This window comes from Canis lupus, chromosome 25, assembly GCF_003254725.2.
Source record: "Canis lupus dingo isolate Sandy chromosome 25, ASM325472v2, whole genome shotgun sequence".
Taxonomy (NCBI): domain Eukaryota; kingdom Metazoa; phylum Chordata; class Mammalia; order Carnivora; family Canidae; genus Canis; species Canis lupus.
The window spans coordinates 46,235,389-46,251,376 of NC_064267.1; the positions used below are offsets into that span (position 1 = coordinate 46,235,389).

The 15,988-nt window shown below is 53.2% G+C and overlaps 1 protein-coding gene across 4 annotated transcripts in view; it reads left to right on the forward strand.

The window, feature by feature from the left end:
• The window catches only part of SH3BP4 (SH3 domain binding protein 4), an 83,336-nt gene that overhangs the window by 6,436 nt on the left and 60,912 nt on the right, over positions 1 to 15,988 (forward strand). For 2 of the 4 annotated variants that reach the window (XM_049101067.1, XM_049101066.1), the window contains exon 2: positions 5,044 to 5,253. The exons of the other annotated variants lie outside the window; for them this stretch is intronic. The gene's annotated coding sequence lies outside the window, so the exon portion shown is untranslated. The remainder of the gene's footprint in view (positions 1 to 5,043; positions 5,254 to 15,988) is intronic. 4 annotated transcript variants of the gene reach the window in all.

Genomic DNA, 15,988 nt, shown 5'->3' on the forward strand with positions numbered 1-15,988 from the left:
AGCGTGTCGTGTGACCATTCGGAGACAGCATGAACAGTCTCTTCTTAGACGTCTTAACAGTTCAAGACGCACAATATGTGACAAGTAATTTCTGGCTTTTAAGAATTCTGGCCTGTGAATAGTAATCAGCTTACTCACAAATGCTGTCAAGTGGCACTCCCCGTCACTCTGACATTTAACGTTTCATTCAGCTAGGCTCACCCCACCTGTTTACCCTTTTTACGCCGCTGCGCGCTTTGAAAGGATTTGAATTTTTAACGGGTTCTGGATACAAAAGTAGTAAGCGGAACGTTTTTAAAAGATGCACCAACTTTCAGATATTTTTTGTTGCCCCCAGAATCGTAGCCTTGAGGAGTATCAGATATTTGCGTGTGTCCTTTGTGTGTGAATGGAACTTACTGGCACCGTGTTGAAATTTCGCTGGAAATAACTATTGGAAAAAAAAAAAAAACTATTGGAGCTGATATAACACATATAAATAATTCACATAGAGGGCCGGGCCCAGGGCCTAAGACCAGAATCACTCAGGCAACGGTGGTGAGGCTGGTGGTAGTTGTAAACAGGGTTGTCTCCTCTGGGCTGGTCTCACTCTTTCTCCCCCGTCCCAGATACCCCTGGTGGAAATTGGGATTTTTTTTTCCCCTTTACAATTTCGGAAATCAGTGTTCAGGACGTGTACAGGAGGAAAGCCCTATTCCTGAGTCCTGGTTTTGTGCTGGTAGGCAGCTGGGGGAATGTTTTACCTCCGTGGTGCTGGACGAGGAGCCCAGAATTTCCCACGTTGCTCACATCTCAGGCCTTTGTCAGAGGACGCCAACTCTGGGTGATGTCACAGGAGACGGGACACCAGCCCTACGTCAAAAATGAGCTCCTTGGAGCTTTTGTAGTGCACATATTTAGCTTATTAGAACCCCCTGTGATTTGAGGGAGAGTGTCTGTTGGTCACAGAGACAGATGTGCGAGGAATGGTCTCTGTTCTGGGGTGCTGGTGACCCCAACAGCAGCATGTGGCACAGCCAGTCCTGGGGAAGGAGGGGAGGGGCCGCCAGGAGTCCGTTTTCTCTGGGAGGGAGCCTAGTCAGTTCCTTCACTTGGCATTGTTATTTATTTATCTTATTTCATTTTATTTTTAAATATTTTATTATTTATTTATTCACGAGAGACACAGAGACGGGCAGAGACACAGGCAGAGGGAGAAGCAGGCTCCCTGCAGAGAGTCCGATGTGGGACTCGATCCCGGGACCCCGGGATCACGCCCTGAGCCAAAGGCAGATGCTCAACCATTGAGGCACCCAGGCACCCCTCAGTGTTTTATTTATAAATAGTTTAAGAGCTTGAGAAATTGAGTTTCAGGTCATTTGGACACTGAGATGCTAATCTGTCAGGTGCTATTTGGGGACGTGTGCATGCAGACCCTTGAGATGCTCATACCCAGCTTTTCACATGGAGATTTTTCTGTGGTTTGATGCATCTATTGGGCTTTCCCGCGGTGTCAGGCATGTGCGGGAGCCTTCTGTAAATGGCCCTTTCAATCAGTCAATGATGAAATTGTCCGATTTGCACCACCAGAGGCCCTATGTGCTTCAAGGAGAATCCTTAATAAGAATTAAGTGGCTAACCCTGGATCTTGGCCTTCTAGCATCGTTCTTGGTACCCAGGCCACTGCTGGGGAACAGAAATAGGTGAAATCTAAGTTTCCAGAGATGGAGATCCTAGAAGTTCCTTTCTGCAGTGATGTCCTCAGTGGCCCCGGGGGACATCTGGGGCTTCTCAATCCCACACACCTGTCTGTGTTTGAATCTTGGGCTTCTGGTTACCTTCAGTTTTGACATGGGACCACTTTTTGGACTCCTTCGAGACCCGGCTTTGTGGTGGTGCTTCCTGCTGGGGAGCAGGGAGATGTCAACGTGGAGATGTGGATTTTACTGCATCATCCTCCTGTGTTGGGCTTTTGGTCCCCCCACCAATCCTGGGAAGTTGTGACTGTGGCCTCTTGAATCTTATGTGCACCGCAGATTTTTCTTAAATACTGAGTAAACAGGTTTTCTGAGATGTTTCACCATCTGAATTAAACAGGAGTGCAGGGCTTTGATATTTTTAGCTGTTCAGTCTGACCTTTGAAACGTGTACAGGTGCACACTAGTGACATAAAGTATTGGTAAATGTCTAAATAAGGATTAGCTCCCCCATTCCTTAAATTTCTGGAAGCAGGAGGAAATGCAAGAGTTAGTGTCAACCGATTGTGACCCAGCCTCACACCTGAGCCGGAGTGTGGTTCTGGCCAGCAGTGTGCACGGACCAGGGGACCAGCAGCCAGTCGCCAGGGGCCACTGAACCTGGGCGTTCCAAGGCCTGACCGTGAGCTGGGGATGAGAAGCATGTCGTGTTCAATACAAGTACTTTCTGGATTAAAGGTGCCAGTGTTGTCACACCTAAGTCTAGAAACTTCCAAGCAAAACCAGGATCATAGAGTGGGGACTTGTTATGTGCACCACGCATAGCAGTTCTTTAAATACATATATTTCAAACGGATGCCATGCTTTTTTTTTTTTTTTTTTTTTTTCGGATGCCATGCTTTTTTTTTTTTTTTTTTTTTTTTTTTTCGGATGCCATGCTTTTTAAACACTGCTTTTTATCTAAAATTGTTGTTGACATATTTTCACGTCAGTAAACACAGATTTGGATCCTCAAATGACTGTCAGATGGTTCGGGGATGCACCCTATTTAACAAGTCCTTATTCTCAGACAGCTGAAATTATAAATAGCACTGCAGTGGACATCTTGAAGTTTTTCCTTTGAATGGATTTTTTTTTTTTTTAAATCGCCATGGTGCTTAGAATCTGCGAAGAACTTCTAATCAGATTAATAGTTGAATGAATGTGTAATCGCTACTCAGAAAAGTGTCTCCAGACACAGTGACCTTGGGAAGAGTTTTTGCATCTGTTGAGTACAACTGGGCGAACTTGGAGACCAGTCTTGGGCTTGCCCATACCCTGTTTGTGGGACTTGATTCCTGACCGTCCAAATCTTCATGTTCAGCAGCACGAGCTTTTGGGGTAGGGTTGGAAGAGCGCAGCTCAGTTTTAGGATGTACACTTAGACACTGGCTTCAGAAACATTCACATCGGGGTTGGGGGTGGGGGGGATGTGTGTGCCTTAGAACACGGGAGGTGCTTCTGTCGGGAGGTCCTCAGGGCCCCCTCCCTCCTAGAAGCGAATGGCTGATGACTTCCCTGCGGTCAGCGTCTCGAGCTGTCATTGTAAAGCACCCCCGGGGTCGCGTCATTCTGGGTGTCAGCGGTGCTCTGTGGGGCGACCTCTCTCATCCGCTCCGGCGAGGTGGACTGCAGTTGTTGGATCCAGCTCAGGGCAGCGCCCCCGACTTGGTTTACACCTGCCAGGTTCATTAAGAGGAGAAAGTGGACCAGGGAGGCCATCATTTTGATTTCTGACTGCGGTCTGGTGTCACAGGACTTCATCCTGGCAGGAGAGGAGAGCTAACTGGTGGGTGGAATATATTTTGGCCCGTCTCCTGAGCGTGGCTTTGCAAAGGGGCCTGGCGGCCTCCTCTGGTCTTGGCACTCAGCGCCGCGCCCATGAGTCACCGCTCACCTGTTGTAACATGAGGCAGCACTTTGGGGGCTGCCGGGAAGGCCGGAGGAGGGCTCGTTCACTCCGGTTGTTGGTTTCGGGTGCCAGGTCCACGTCACGGAGTTCGGGGGGCACAGGGAGCCCCTAGATTGGGCCTGAGAGCTGAGCCTTTTGTAACTCTCTGGGATGCTGTTCCCTGGCCCTCTCTCCTGGTGATGAGCTGCTGTTGGACTCATTCACTTACACTGAGCCCGCTGTATTCCAGGTGGGGTGGGGGGGTGGGGTGGGGTTGGAGAAACCACTGGGCAAGGCCTCTGTCTAGGCCAGCGGCCACCAGTACACAGGAGGAGAGGTCAGGCTGGGGGGGTCGGCTCCTACAGGAGCCCCACTGAGTGACAGATGAAAGAATTGGGCAGGCTCCCGCAGGGGGCGGGGGGCAGCAGGTGGTTGGGTGAGTGCCAGGTACCAAAGGAGGTGACTGCTCTCTGGGAGCACCTGGCCGGGGATGCGAGGGGCAGGTGGCCGGATGGAACAGTCCTTCTGGGCTTCATTCAGCTTTGAACTTTCAGACACTGGAAAAACTCAATTAGACGTGTAGGCATAGGGGCGCCTGGGTGGCTCAGTGGTTGAGCATCTGCCTTTGGCTTAGGTTGTGATCCCGGGGTCCTGGGATCGAGTCCCATATCGGGCACAGGAGCCTGCTTCTCTCTGCCTGTGTCTCTGCCTCTCTCTCAATCTGTGTCTTTCATGAATAAATAAATAACATCTTTAAAAAAAAAAAAAAGTGTAGGCATGACTTGAAAGGGGCCAGGGAGGTGCCCTGACACCCGCCCCTCATCCTGGACACCTCCTCACACCCTTCATCTCCCTCACCGCCACCCCCCCCCACACACACAGGCTCCCGTGACCCTGTGACCCACAGGGCTGCCTCTCCCTCCAGACTTAGTAGGAGAGTCTCGTAAAACCATCTGATTGAATGACCACTCTGCACCGTGTCAGAGTTACCTTTGTTTAACAGAATGACACCAGAAACCAAGCCAACTGTCAGATTATTAAGAGAGCCACAGCAGTCCTTTCCAGAAAGGAAAAGGTATTACAAAGGGGAGGTTTTCCAGTGAAAGCAACATTAGAGGGACCCCGGATAGATGGGAGCACCTCTTGGGCGTGGGTTTCCCCGACCTGTGCACCCAGGCCACGGCAGGATGGTCCCTGGCTCTCCTGGTCAGGTCCTGAAGCCCACCCTTCCCGTCCCGACAGCCCCTTTCTCGGGCTGCAGGAGCCGTGGGGACCGGGCGGCTTTGCGGGCCATCCACGGGATTTCTGCGTTTAACCCACATTGACCCGGCTAATCCCGGTTCCACCTGGGGAGGAACTGCAGGGCAGCCCTCGGCCCCGGGAGGACATCCAGCTGCCCTCCGCGTGCTCGGACTAAAACCATGACTTTTTTTCAAGGTTAAAAGAACATATCTAAGAGCTGGAACATGATGTCATAAACGCCGCTTTTTTTGTCATTAGCGGAATTGTCAAGAAATTGGCCGCGTGCTAAATTGGGAGCCTGATTATTTTTCTGGGAAGAAGCCGGCTTATTTTGATGAGCAGGAGCACGGAGAGAAAGGCAGCGATCCCCGAGGGCAGAGCGGCGTTGGCGGCCGGGAGTAACAGGTGAACGAGGCGTGCGGGGCAAAAAGTGCCGATTTCTGGCTTCGCAGAGGACTGTAAATTAGGCACTATGGGAAGACGCTGGGCGAGTGTGACTTTGAATGTGTCAGGTTGTTTGCGGTTGTCCTTTGCCTTCAGAGTTTACTGCTGGGAATTGCAAATAGGCAGCTCTGGGGAGCCCTGCAGACAGGCCCGGGAGGGGGTGCCCAGAAATCAGAGCTGTTTGGATGTGAAAATCAGAGGGCGGGGATGGGAGGTGTCACCATCCGTCTGCCCCCGGCCCCCTCCATCGTCTTCGGCCAAACCAAGTCATCTGTACATTTAAAATGGGGAGAGAAGGGGAGAACCAGAGGCTAGTGCTGTAAGCATCTGCAGGCAGCCACTGCGCTGGGGCCTCTTGCCTGGTTGAGCCTCGTGGAAACCCAGAGGGCCAGTGGCATCGTTCCCATCTTACCCATGAGGACACCGAAGCCACGAGGCTCATGAATGTGTCCCCAGACCCAGGGAGTCCAGAGTTCTATGGGGTGCTGATGCCTGGGTGCTAACCGATGGGTTTCCCCGAACACTCCAGCACAAACGCGGGCCTTCCACTTGGCAGCTGTGGATACGTAGCCCTTCGGAGCGGAAGGGCTGAGATCATTGAAAATGACTCCCCCCCGGACGTGTCAGCAAAGGGCATTTGCTCGTGAGCACGTCTCGGGTCAGCACCGCCACGGGCTTGACTCAGTTTGACCACCTGCCACATGCCGGGCGCTTCTCTCCCAGGCAGTGCCTGTGTTGGACACCGGCATCTCATTTGCCCTCTTAGGGCCAACTGGGCCGCGTCCCAACTGGGCCACGTCTGCATCTTTGACTCCTGTGTCTTGCTTTGAACCATAAGGATGCTCAGAGACGTCAGAAACGAAGTTATTTTCATCGACGGCAAATAGTCCTGGTGTGGAACTAATGTGAACATCGATTGCCTGGCAGAGAAAGGAGGAGCACTCTCTTTAATTAAATTAGCGTTATACCGGAGAACAGAAGGATTAAAAAACTGTGGAATGGGGGCGCCTGGGTGGGTCAGCGGTTGAGCGTCTGCCTTTGGCTCAGGGCGTGATCCTGGAGTCCTGGGATCGAGTCCTGCATCAGGGTCCCTGCAGGGAGCCTGCTTCTCCCTCTGCCTGTGTCTCCGCCTCTCTCTCTGTGTCGCTCATGAATAAATAAATAAAATCTTAAAAAATTCCCAAAACTATGGAATGCCCCTTTGCTAATAAATCGTGTTTATGTAGTCCCTCTCTTCTTCAGATTTTTCCTGGGCGTTCTTGTTTAACACAGACGTGTTATGCTTATAATAGTAGTAATTAGTTAATAGTAGTAGTTAAGACATCCCTAACATCTGCTCTGTGCCGTCCCATGGCTTCAGCCCTTGCCTTGTAAACTCTTTGCCCTTACAACCCCGTGCGGGGAGGGACTCTCACCATCTTCCTGGAACAGGGGACAGCTAAGTCACCAGGTAGGTGGGTAGGGGACTTGTCTGAGCTGTGTGTGCAGAAGCCAGGTTGGAGTCCAGGCTATCAAGGGCTACACTGCTGTGCCCCATGCTGGGCGCCCGGTCTTCCCCGGGGTAGGGAAACCCCCCAGGTGCTAACCAGAAAAGCAGACCAGGGAGCCGTGTGGGGGGTATGCTATGGGCAGGCAGGCAAGGTGGGGTCTCTGGTGAGATGGGAATGGGCAGATGACAGCCACGTGGGTCGTCCGGATGATTCCAGTCCACCAGCAGGAGCCAAGGCTTGAGGATGGGGGTGAGGAGGAGACCCTAATGCCAGGAGGGTGGGCCCCTTGTTTCCATTGAAGCTGTCATTTGTCGTGATGTACACCACATCGGGCACCGTATGGCCCTCTTGTTTGAGATAATCTGGAATCATGGATCCTGACGACTCTGAGTGGTAGATGTTCAGAGATAAGTCTTTATACCCAAGAAGTTTGCCCTCAAATATTTCCCATTTTGTGGTGCCTTCCTGATTAGCCTCTATGAATTGAACTAAGAATTAATATAATATGAGAACCCCCCTCCCCAAATCCCCCCCCCCCCAGATCAGTGAAGGTGCCTCCGCTTTTCCTGCCACCCATGGAGAAGCCCCACTGGGCCTTCCCTCCATGGGGTGGGGGCAACCACACCCAGGGCCACCTAGTCCTTCGTAACGGGGCCACAGCTGATGGAATGAATGGTGGGCAGGATCACCCCCCACCCCGCCCCCAGGTCTGTGGTCTCCTAGAAGGTCTGGATCTCAGGTTCGCATTATGGTGAAGGTGATGACTGATGGAAAGTTCCAGAATATTTGAACCCAGAGGGAATAAACAGAAATGGCAGCATCAGTAGAACGGAGATGGGGATGCGTGGTTACAGTTGTGTTTTCATGGGGGGGCGCCCCCAGAAATCATCACGTGGTGACTGCCTAGAGCCAGCAGTTAGGAAGGACCCTGCGCTCTTCTCGCTCTTTCCGAGGAGGAGTCTTTAGCTCTTACTTTAATATCCTCTTTAACCCAGGAGTTTTTCAAGAATTTAGTTTTTCTCCTTTTCCATTTTTCCCTCTTTCTTCCTCCTCGTTTCCTAGTTAACTTCTGGTATGACCGCCTTAGGGCTCAGATAAGGCTTCAGGAATGCTTCCAGCGGTTTCGAGTGGTTTCGAGTATTCCTTGGATACTTGCACGGCAATTGCATTTTCTCCAGGACTGGAAGTTTGATGTAGGTCGATTAAATTAAGCTCATCGACGATGTTGTGTTTTATGTTGGGTGCCATATGGTCCATCCGTGGGACTATCGGATTTCGGGAGCTGGGCTCACGTTCCCCCAGATGACTGTGGGGAGCATCCTTCTCTCCGGCTTACCGCTAACCGTTTCTTCCGCATGATCATCAGATCTGTTTGTCACTTTACAGTTTTTATCCTCTTTTGTGTGTGTTCAGCATTTCCGGCCCCCCTTTTTCTGATACTCCGCTGTCCCCCTTCCTGGGTCGTCTTAGTTTTTTAGATGGATGTCATGCCGTGGGTGAGCAATTCTTTTCACTGGGTTGAACGCCTCCTTTCTGGAATGTTCGCCTTTGGGATAATGGCGTTCCCGTTGGTTTTGTCACCACCTGATCTGAAGAGTCTGCTTCTCAGCCCTCTTGGTGAGCTCCTTCTTGATTTGGGAGCCAGTAAAGGAGAACATTCCCACTGGAGTCACCTGATGAGTGTTAAGGGTGTGCATGGGGTTGGTTCTCATGGACACACTTGGCCAGGCTCCTGCCCCCCATCCCTCGCCTTCTGGGGCCCACGGCCTGGTTTTCACTGAGAAGTTTGACTTGTGTGTTTCTGTGTCTGCTGTACCCAATTTTTGTTGCATGGGGATATCTAATTAGTTGAGTTTTGCAGTCTTGTGTGCCTATGGTTTTGATTGTGTATGTTTAATGCTTTCATCGGGGGATGATCCGCCCCAGGGCTCAACCCCCCCCCCCCCACTTCTCTGCACTGGGGATGTTATGTGATGCGTATGCTGGTGGGTTTCTGTGGGACTCCACAGTCATGTCACGTCCCACGTGTGCGGACGTCAGCTGTGAGCAGTGTGGCTCTGTGACCCTGGCCGCCTCCTCCTTCTTCCCATCCATTCACTCATTGATTCCTTCACGTGCATTGGTGGCTTCAGCCTGCTGGACACGGTTCTCCTGCGGCCTTTGATCTTTCCCAAGAACCAAAACCACGATGTGGCCTGCAGACTTCTGAGGCTGTCCTGGCTTCGCAGGGTGAGCCTGGACTTCTCTGTGTGGCGTGCGTACAGGGCCTGGCAGGCTGGCCTCTGAGCAGTTGTCTTCAGCTTGCTCTGCCCTGCATCCTCCAGGCCAGTCCCTAGGAGTCCACAGTGGTCCCCTAAGGGGTGTGTGTTTGTACACAACCCTGATCCTTGCTTTTGCTGCCTTCTACCCTGTGGGATCTCCTTCTGAGGCCTTAAGGCTAAATGTTCCCCTCCCCCACCCCTGTCTGTCTGTCTCTCTGTCTCTCTGTCTCACACACACACAGTAACCCTCGGCATCCTGGTGTCTCAGTTCCAGCTGCTCTGGGCAGACTTCCTGGGCTACTGGCGTTAGCCCTGAGGCCTGATGCAGGCAGGATCCTTACTTTTCTTGTGACCATAAGGGAGGTCTTGGTGGATCTCTAAACCTCAGCAGGTTTAGAATACCACCTGTGAGGGTTAAAACTATTGCACAGGTCCCTCCCCTAGAGGGTCATTTGGACTGGAGCTGGGGTTTCTGCATCTCTAATTTTTTTAAAAACAATTTTATTTATTCATTTGAGAGAGAGAGAGAGAGAGAGAGCACGAGCAGGGGAGGCTGCCGAGGGAGAGGACCCTGAGATCATGACCTGAGCCAAAGTTAGACACCCACCCATCTGAGCCACCTGGGTGCCCCTGCATCTCTAAATTCAGAAGCAACTTGAAGTGGCTCTCTGCCCAGCTGAGATGGAAAATCACCAGGTTAGAATGACCTTCCCCCCCACCCCCACCCCCTGCAATACATGTCTTGGTTATCATTCCCAAGATGATGTTTTTTCTAAGCATTTGGTGTGCCTGAATCCGTATTAGAAGAGTAACACGTGCTTTTGTGCTTTTGTAACAGTTTCAAGTATTACAGACACATAGAGGGTGAAAAGTGAGTCTCTCTTCTCCCGCTGGAGGCTGAAGTGGGCCCATCTCTCAGGGGCTAGAGCACTTTCCTCGGTCAAGTGACCTTGACTGACCTTGACTTCTGGGGCTGATTCCATTGGCCTGCCGTGGATTCTGCTGACCTGTACCTCTCATTTTCTGTGTTCCCAAGTGGCATTTAGGCACAGTTGTCTTTTTTGTATATTAGCTTTGGGGGACCGGGGACACTTTTTGCCACATAAAACAATTGGAGTAGAGATTTTTTTTTTTTTTTTTTAACAGCTTCAGACCTGTCTTGGGTACCAGGCCCAAATCGAAAGGAGTTTGGTGTGTGTTGCTGTAGGATGTTGACAAACATTTGTTCAGAAACAACCCGAGCAAAGTAGGCTACTGAGACACCTCCCTCTTTCTCTTTTTAAAGACTTTATTTATTTATTTGAGAGAGAGAGAGAGAGACAGAGCGCAGAGTGGAGGGAGGGGCAGAGGGAGAGGGAGAAACAGACTACATGGTGAGTGCAGAGCCTGATGCAGGGCTTCATCCCAAGATCCTGAGATCATGACCTGAGCCGAAGACAGACGCTTAACCAACTGAGCCACCCAGGCGCCTCTATCATCTCCTCTTTAAAAATCTTATTTTTAATGATAAAAAAAAAACATATAAAATTCACCATCTTAATGGCTTTTAAGTGTAACGGCTCAATAGTATATAGTATGTGCACGTTATTGCACAACATCCCACACCCCTTTTCATCTTGCAAAACCAAAAGACGGTTCCTACCTTCCCCCAGAGCCGGGTAACTGTCTTTCTACTTTCCAGCTCTATTATGGGCTTGACTGCTGTAGCTCCCTCCTATGGGTGGAGTCACGCAGCATTTGTCATCTTGTGACTGGCTTATTTCACTTGGCGTAAAGTCCTCAAGGCTCTCGTCCGTGTTAGGGCATGTGACAGGATCCCCTTCCTTTCGAGGCAAAATAATATTCCATTTTCTTTAGGCGTTCATCTACCCACAGACATTTAAGTTGCACTTCCTGGCTATTGTGAATAATGCTGCTATGAACGTGAGTGTGCAAATATCTACTGAGACCTTCAATTATTTTGCATGTATACCCAGAGGTGAGATCGCCGGATCATATTGGTGGTTCAGTTTTTAATTTTTCGAGGCACTGCCGGACCGTTTGCTCAACGATTGCTCCTTTTTACATTCCCAGCAATGGGGCACCAGGGTTCTGGTTTCTCCACAGGGTCCCCAACACCTGCTGTTTCCTGTTGGTTTGATAGTAGCCACCCTAATGCAGGCGACGTGATGCCTCCTTGATTTGCATTTGGTGATTGTTGCAGTGTCTTTTCATGCTTGTTGACTCGTCCGCTCCTTCTAAGTGGCATTTACTTAGGTTTTTCCATAGAGAGTTTCCGTGACAAGGCTTTTTCTTTACTAGATGGGTACAGACGCTGCTTAGGGTAAAAAATGAAGACTCCATTGAATTGTTCTGGATGTCTGGGGTTTTCTCCCATCACACAGTTGCTGGGGGAGGGGAGGCTTATTTCTGAATAGACCATGTAGAAGGAGGAGTTTCTTTGTGAAAAGAGGGAACAAGCCCTCCCCAGACATCACTCCCAGAAAGCCACCTTCCCTCTTGCAGATTGCTTAAGGAACCCATCTAAGGGAAGTCCACTGTGACACATAACATCTCAAACACCCACATCGCCCTGGGGACCTGGAACCTGAGAGTCGTAGCTGCCCGGTGCCTGTGAAGGCCGGCCGGTCGCTGTCGGAGCTGTTTGTTTATGAGCGATCCGTGCTTACCAGAGACTTCAAAAAACGCAGCCTGCAGAAGAAATTAAGTCATCTGACTTGCCTATTGCTCCATCACCGTGAGATAAATCACTCGGACATTATTTCAGAAATGGGGTCATTTGCGCTCAGTTCTGCAAACCTGCTTTTTCACTCAGCGGTGGTGGGAACAGCGCTGGCCACATGGGCGTCACCTGTACGTCCTTGGGTGACGCGGCCATCGTGGCGTGAGGTGGGATGCTGTCTCCCGGGGATGTCGTGGGAGGAACCTCTTCACGGCCCCCGTGTTTACTGGAAGCAGGAGCAGCTCACGCCCACCCCCCGCACCCCCCGAGGGTCCCCCTTGCTCTGGGCGAGCATCCCCAGCCAGACCGCAGCCTCGTGTGGCAGAAGCCGTCGGTGCTCTCTGTTCTGTGGACAGGGCGGCGAGGCCACCTTCGTGCGCCAGGCCCCAGCCTAGCAGCCATCCCAGCTTTGGGGGAACAAATACACACTTTGGGCCCACGGGAGCGGACTGGATGCTTTGTGTCACTTCCCCCAGCCTTGCTTTTCTCCAGCCTGGGTTTGGGGGGCACTGCGGGTGGCACTGCCCACGTGGAATGTGAGCCCTTGCAAAGGGTTTTTCTGGGTCTGGCTTGACAGGTGTGCTTGGGAAGCTTCTCCTGAACCTGAGAAGGAACGTTTTCCCTTATTGTGGGTCAGCTCCTCGCCAGCCGTGGGAACCCGCCTTGGGAGAGCCGTGAGAGGAGTGAACCTGACTCCACGTGCCCCCCGTAGGACACGGCGCCCGGCGGAGTGGGTGGGGTGGCTCGCCCTGGGACACAGGGCCCTTGGCTAATGGTGATCCTGAGTTACAGCTTTGAGGAGTCAGGATCCCGCAGCTTCAGCCCGACTCAGCCCTGATGCCCCTGCTGTAGTGACAGGCTTGTCTTGCATGCTCAGGGTGACCCTCGGGGCTCAGGGAAACCCGGGGTTGGGGGGGTGCCTACCCTTGTCCCCATGGATGAGCTTTCCCAGCTCAGGAGAAACAAGGGGTTCATTGCTGGGCACAGGTTCCCCGGCTCCTTGCTATGTCCCCCCTCCCCGTGGCACCCCGTGTGTTCACCGGGTGGTGTTGGGGTGCTTTTTGGCCGTCAAGTGGGAGGAGGGAGAGAATGAGGTGGATCGGAGCCAGTCCGTGCGCCCACACCAGAGGGGGATACAGTTCATCGTTAACCACGGCGGCCTTGCCTGGCTGGGACACGTGGCGATTTGTAATGGGGATAATCATAAAACTTCGCCCGATTACGGCGCGTGTGACATGCGCCTGGCACGCATCTTGGCCTCGCCTCTGGGAGCGGGCCGCGCGTGGTCCTGCCAGCAGCTGCCTCGCACTCTGCAGAGTTCGGGGCCTGAAGTGAAGGCTGGGGTTTGCGGTGCAGGAATTCAACTGTCATAGCCACGAGGAGCCTCTGGAGACCAGACTGAGTGTCTCATGGTGTCCTGGATGGGATCCTGGGACCGAACAAGGGCATCAGGGGAAGAAACCTAGGAAGTCTGGATAGAGCATGGACTTCAGTTCATTATAACTGGGTTCATCCTTGGGACAAATGAGGCACCCTGTGTAGGAGGCTAGTAGGAGGGAAACTGGGTGTCGGGAGGTATGTGGCAACTCCCTGCGCTATCTTCTTCGCAGCTTTTTTATGACTCTAAATCTATTCTAAAGAAAGCTTATCTTTAAGGATGGACAAAAGAGAGACACCTGGGTGGCTCAGAGGTTTAGGGTCTGCCTTCGACCCAGGGTGTGACCCTGGGGTCCCGGATTCGAGTCCCACATCGGGCTCCCTGCATGGAGCCTGCTTCTCCCTCTGCCTGTGTCTCTGCTTCCCCCTCTCTCTCTCTCTTTCTGTGTGCCTGTCATGAATAAATAAATAAAATCTTAAAAAAAAAAAAGCATTGACAAAAGAGTGGCAGGCAAGTGAGTGGGCAGCAGACCCTCTGCATGAGTGTTTGCGTCACGAGGCTGCACCACGGCTGGTGTCAGGGTGCGGGTGGACTGCCAGGGCCACCAGTGGTACCAGGCACCCCCTGCCAGGAGGAGCCCGGGGCCCCCAGGCCCTGGCCAGAAACAGCCCTTCTCTGCAAAGCCCAGTGCTGTGGGCCCGGTCCACCCCGGTTCAGGCTGTGGCCCATCTCTTTGCATCAGCCCGTTCTTTGTTTGCTCCTGGACCAGACATTGGGAGGTGAGCCGCTCTCCCGGCCAATGAGGGGAGCCGGCTTCTGAACACAGACGCGGATCATCTTTTTGCCAGGTGAACTCGAGAAAGGGAGCAGGGCAGCGGAGACAATGGGCCCATTTATAAGCTGCTCCAACATTCAGAGTCGGGAACATTGGGCTTCAGAGCGGAGCAGCAGGTGTTGGGGTGGGAGCCCAGGGCCCCGCTCATCCTGTTAGCAACTCGAGGTGGACGCATGGACGACAGGATGGGATCGTCTCCTCCGAAGATGCCCGATTAAAACACGTTCAGAATACACGCGGCTGCTTCCAGGCATCTGTTCCTTTACATGCTTTCGGTTTTTGAATCTGGGCACAGGGAGCAAGCCCTGCTAACACGCCTGGCACTGAGGAAGCCACCAAGCACGTTTGCACGCGTGCACATTTGGATGCACTGGCTCCCAGGCAGGGGTTTCAGAATCTCAGGCAAGAAGTCTTACGGGACCCGACTTGAGGGGAGCTTGGGGACCAATGCTGGTCTCCGGCTGCACCTGCCGTCCCCCAGCCCAGCGCGTCTCAGATCTCAGGTGCTCGGGAATCACCCGGGATCTTGTTAAAATGCAGGTTCTGGCACAGTCGGTGAGGAGTAGCTGCGTTTCTGACCGGAGACTGCACTTGAGTGGCTGGGCCCCCGCGATGGGCAGAGTGCTGGGCGGGGCTGGCAGGGGTGTGCCCAGCGGGGGAGAGGGCTCGGGCTTCACAACTTGTCAGAAATATGGTCAGAAGGATGAATTGGGGCATAAGCCTGAGCGTGAGTAGAGGGAGGAGACTGAGCCTGGAAGAGTCGAGGAGGTGGCGGCTGGGGGGAGCAGGAGACACGTGTGTGCACGTGGGGTCGGTCCTGTGAGCACCGAGGTGGCTCTGACGGTGGAACTGGCTCTGTTCTAAGGGCCTCCCACAACAGCCCTGTGCGGTGGACCCCGTTTTTACCCCTTTTCAGAGATGAGGGCGATTCTCCTGCTTGCTCAAGGCCCTGCAGGCCAGTGAGGGTGGGAGCTGGGTCCTGAACCCTGGGCCGCCCCGAGTCTGTGCAGAAGCTCTCGGGTGGGACAGGTGCCATTGCCTGGCCCACCTGTTGGCACTCAGGTACATCGAACCAGAGCGTAGGGGTCCCACACTGGGTGAGCCCCAGCGACCTGTGTGCTTTGGAGGGTCCCCCGTCTCAGAGGTGATCACTGGGGTCCTCAGGGTTCCTGTGAGGTGACACAGCCAGGATGGCCCCGTTAGGGTCCTGACTGCACCGGGGACCCCCTCATGGCTGGCCAGGCCCTCCAGAAGGTCCTCCCCGTGCCCCCCCTTCGCTCTCACGCCCAGTGGGTGTCTCTCCATCCCCAACCGAGACTCCCTGCACCTTTCAGGGAGAAGCTTCAACATTCCCTGTACGGTCATGGAAGAAACGCTTCTAGGTTCCTTACATGCTTAGTGTATGTTAGAGAAAACACATTTTCTGGGTCCTTCTCCAGTAGGAACAGGCTGTGCGATGGGTAGAGGATTTTCCCAAGGAAGGCCAGGCTTCAAGGGGGGTGGACTGCAGAGTTCGTTATTCCTTTGTGTCCCTTCCTCCCTTCCAAGATGTTGCCTGGCTGTGGGACAGGAGTCCGGAGAGCAGGGTGGCCGCCACCGCCGCCGTGGGCCTCCCGGGGTGGGGGGAGGTTTTGCTCTGCTCCCAGCAACCATTTGGTCCTCAGCTACTCCAGTGAGAGCTTGCATTTCCTCACGCTTCGCTCACTCATTCCCTCCACTACTACCTAAGAGCCTGCTGTGGGGGGGCCAGGGCGTGGAGAGCCAGGCAAGAGGCAAGGTCCCAGGCACTGCCTCCCCTTGTGGCCCCTGGGCCCGGGGACCAGGTGCTCGGGCCCTGCACCCCCCGTAAGCCTCGGAGGCCGAGCTGGCGTCCGCTGACCGGTGCTGACCAGTGCTGACCAGTGCGGGGACGCTGGCTGGGCTGCTTCCCTGCCTCAGACATCACGTCCCTCTTCTGTAAGCCTGCGTAGCAAGTCCTTTTGTTTGCCAATATTGGCACGATTGAATCAA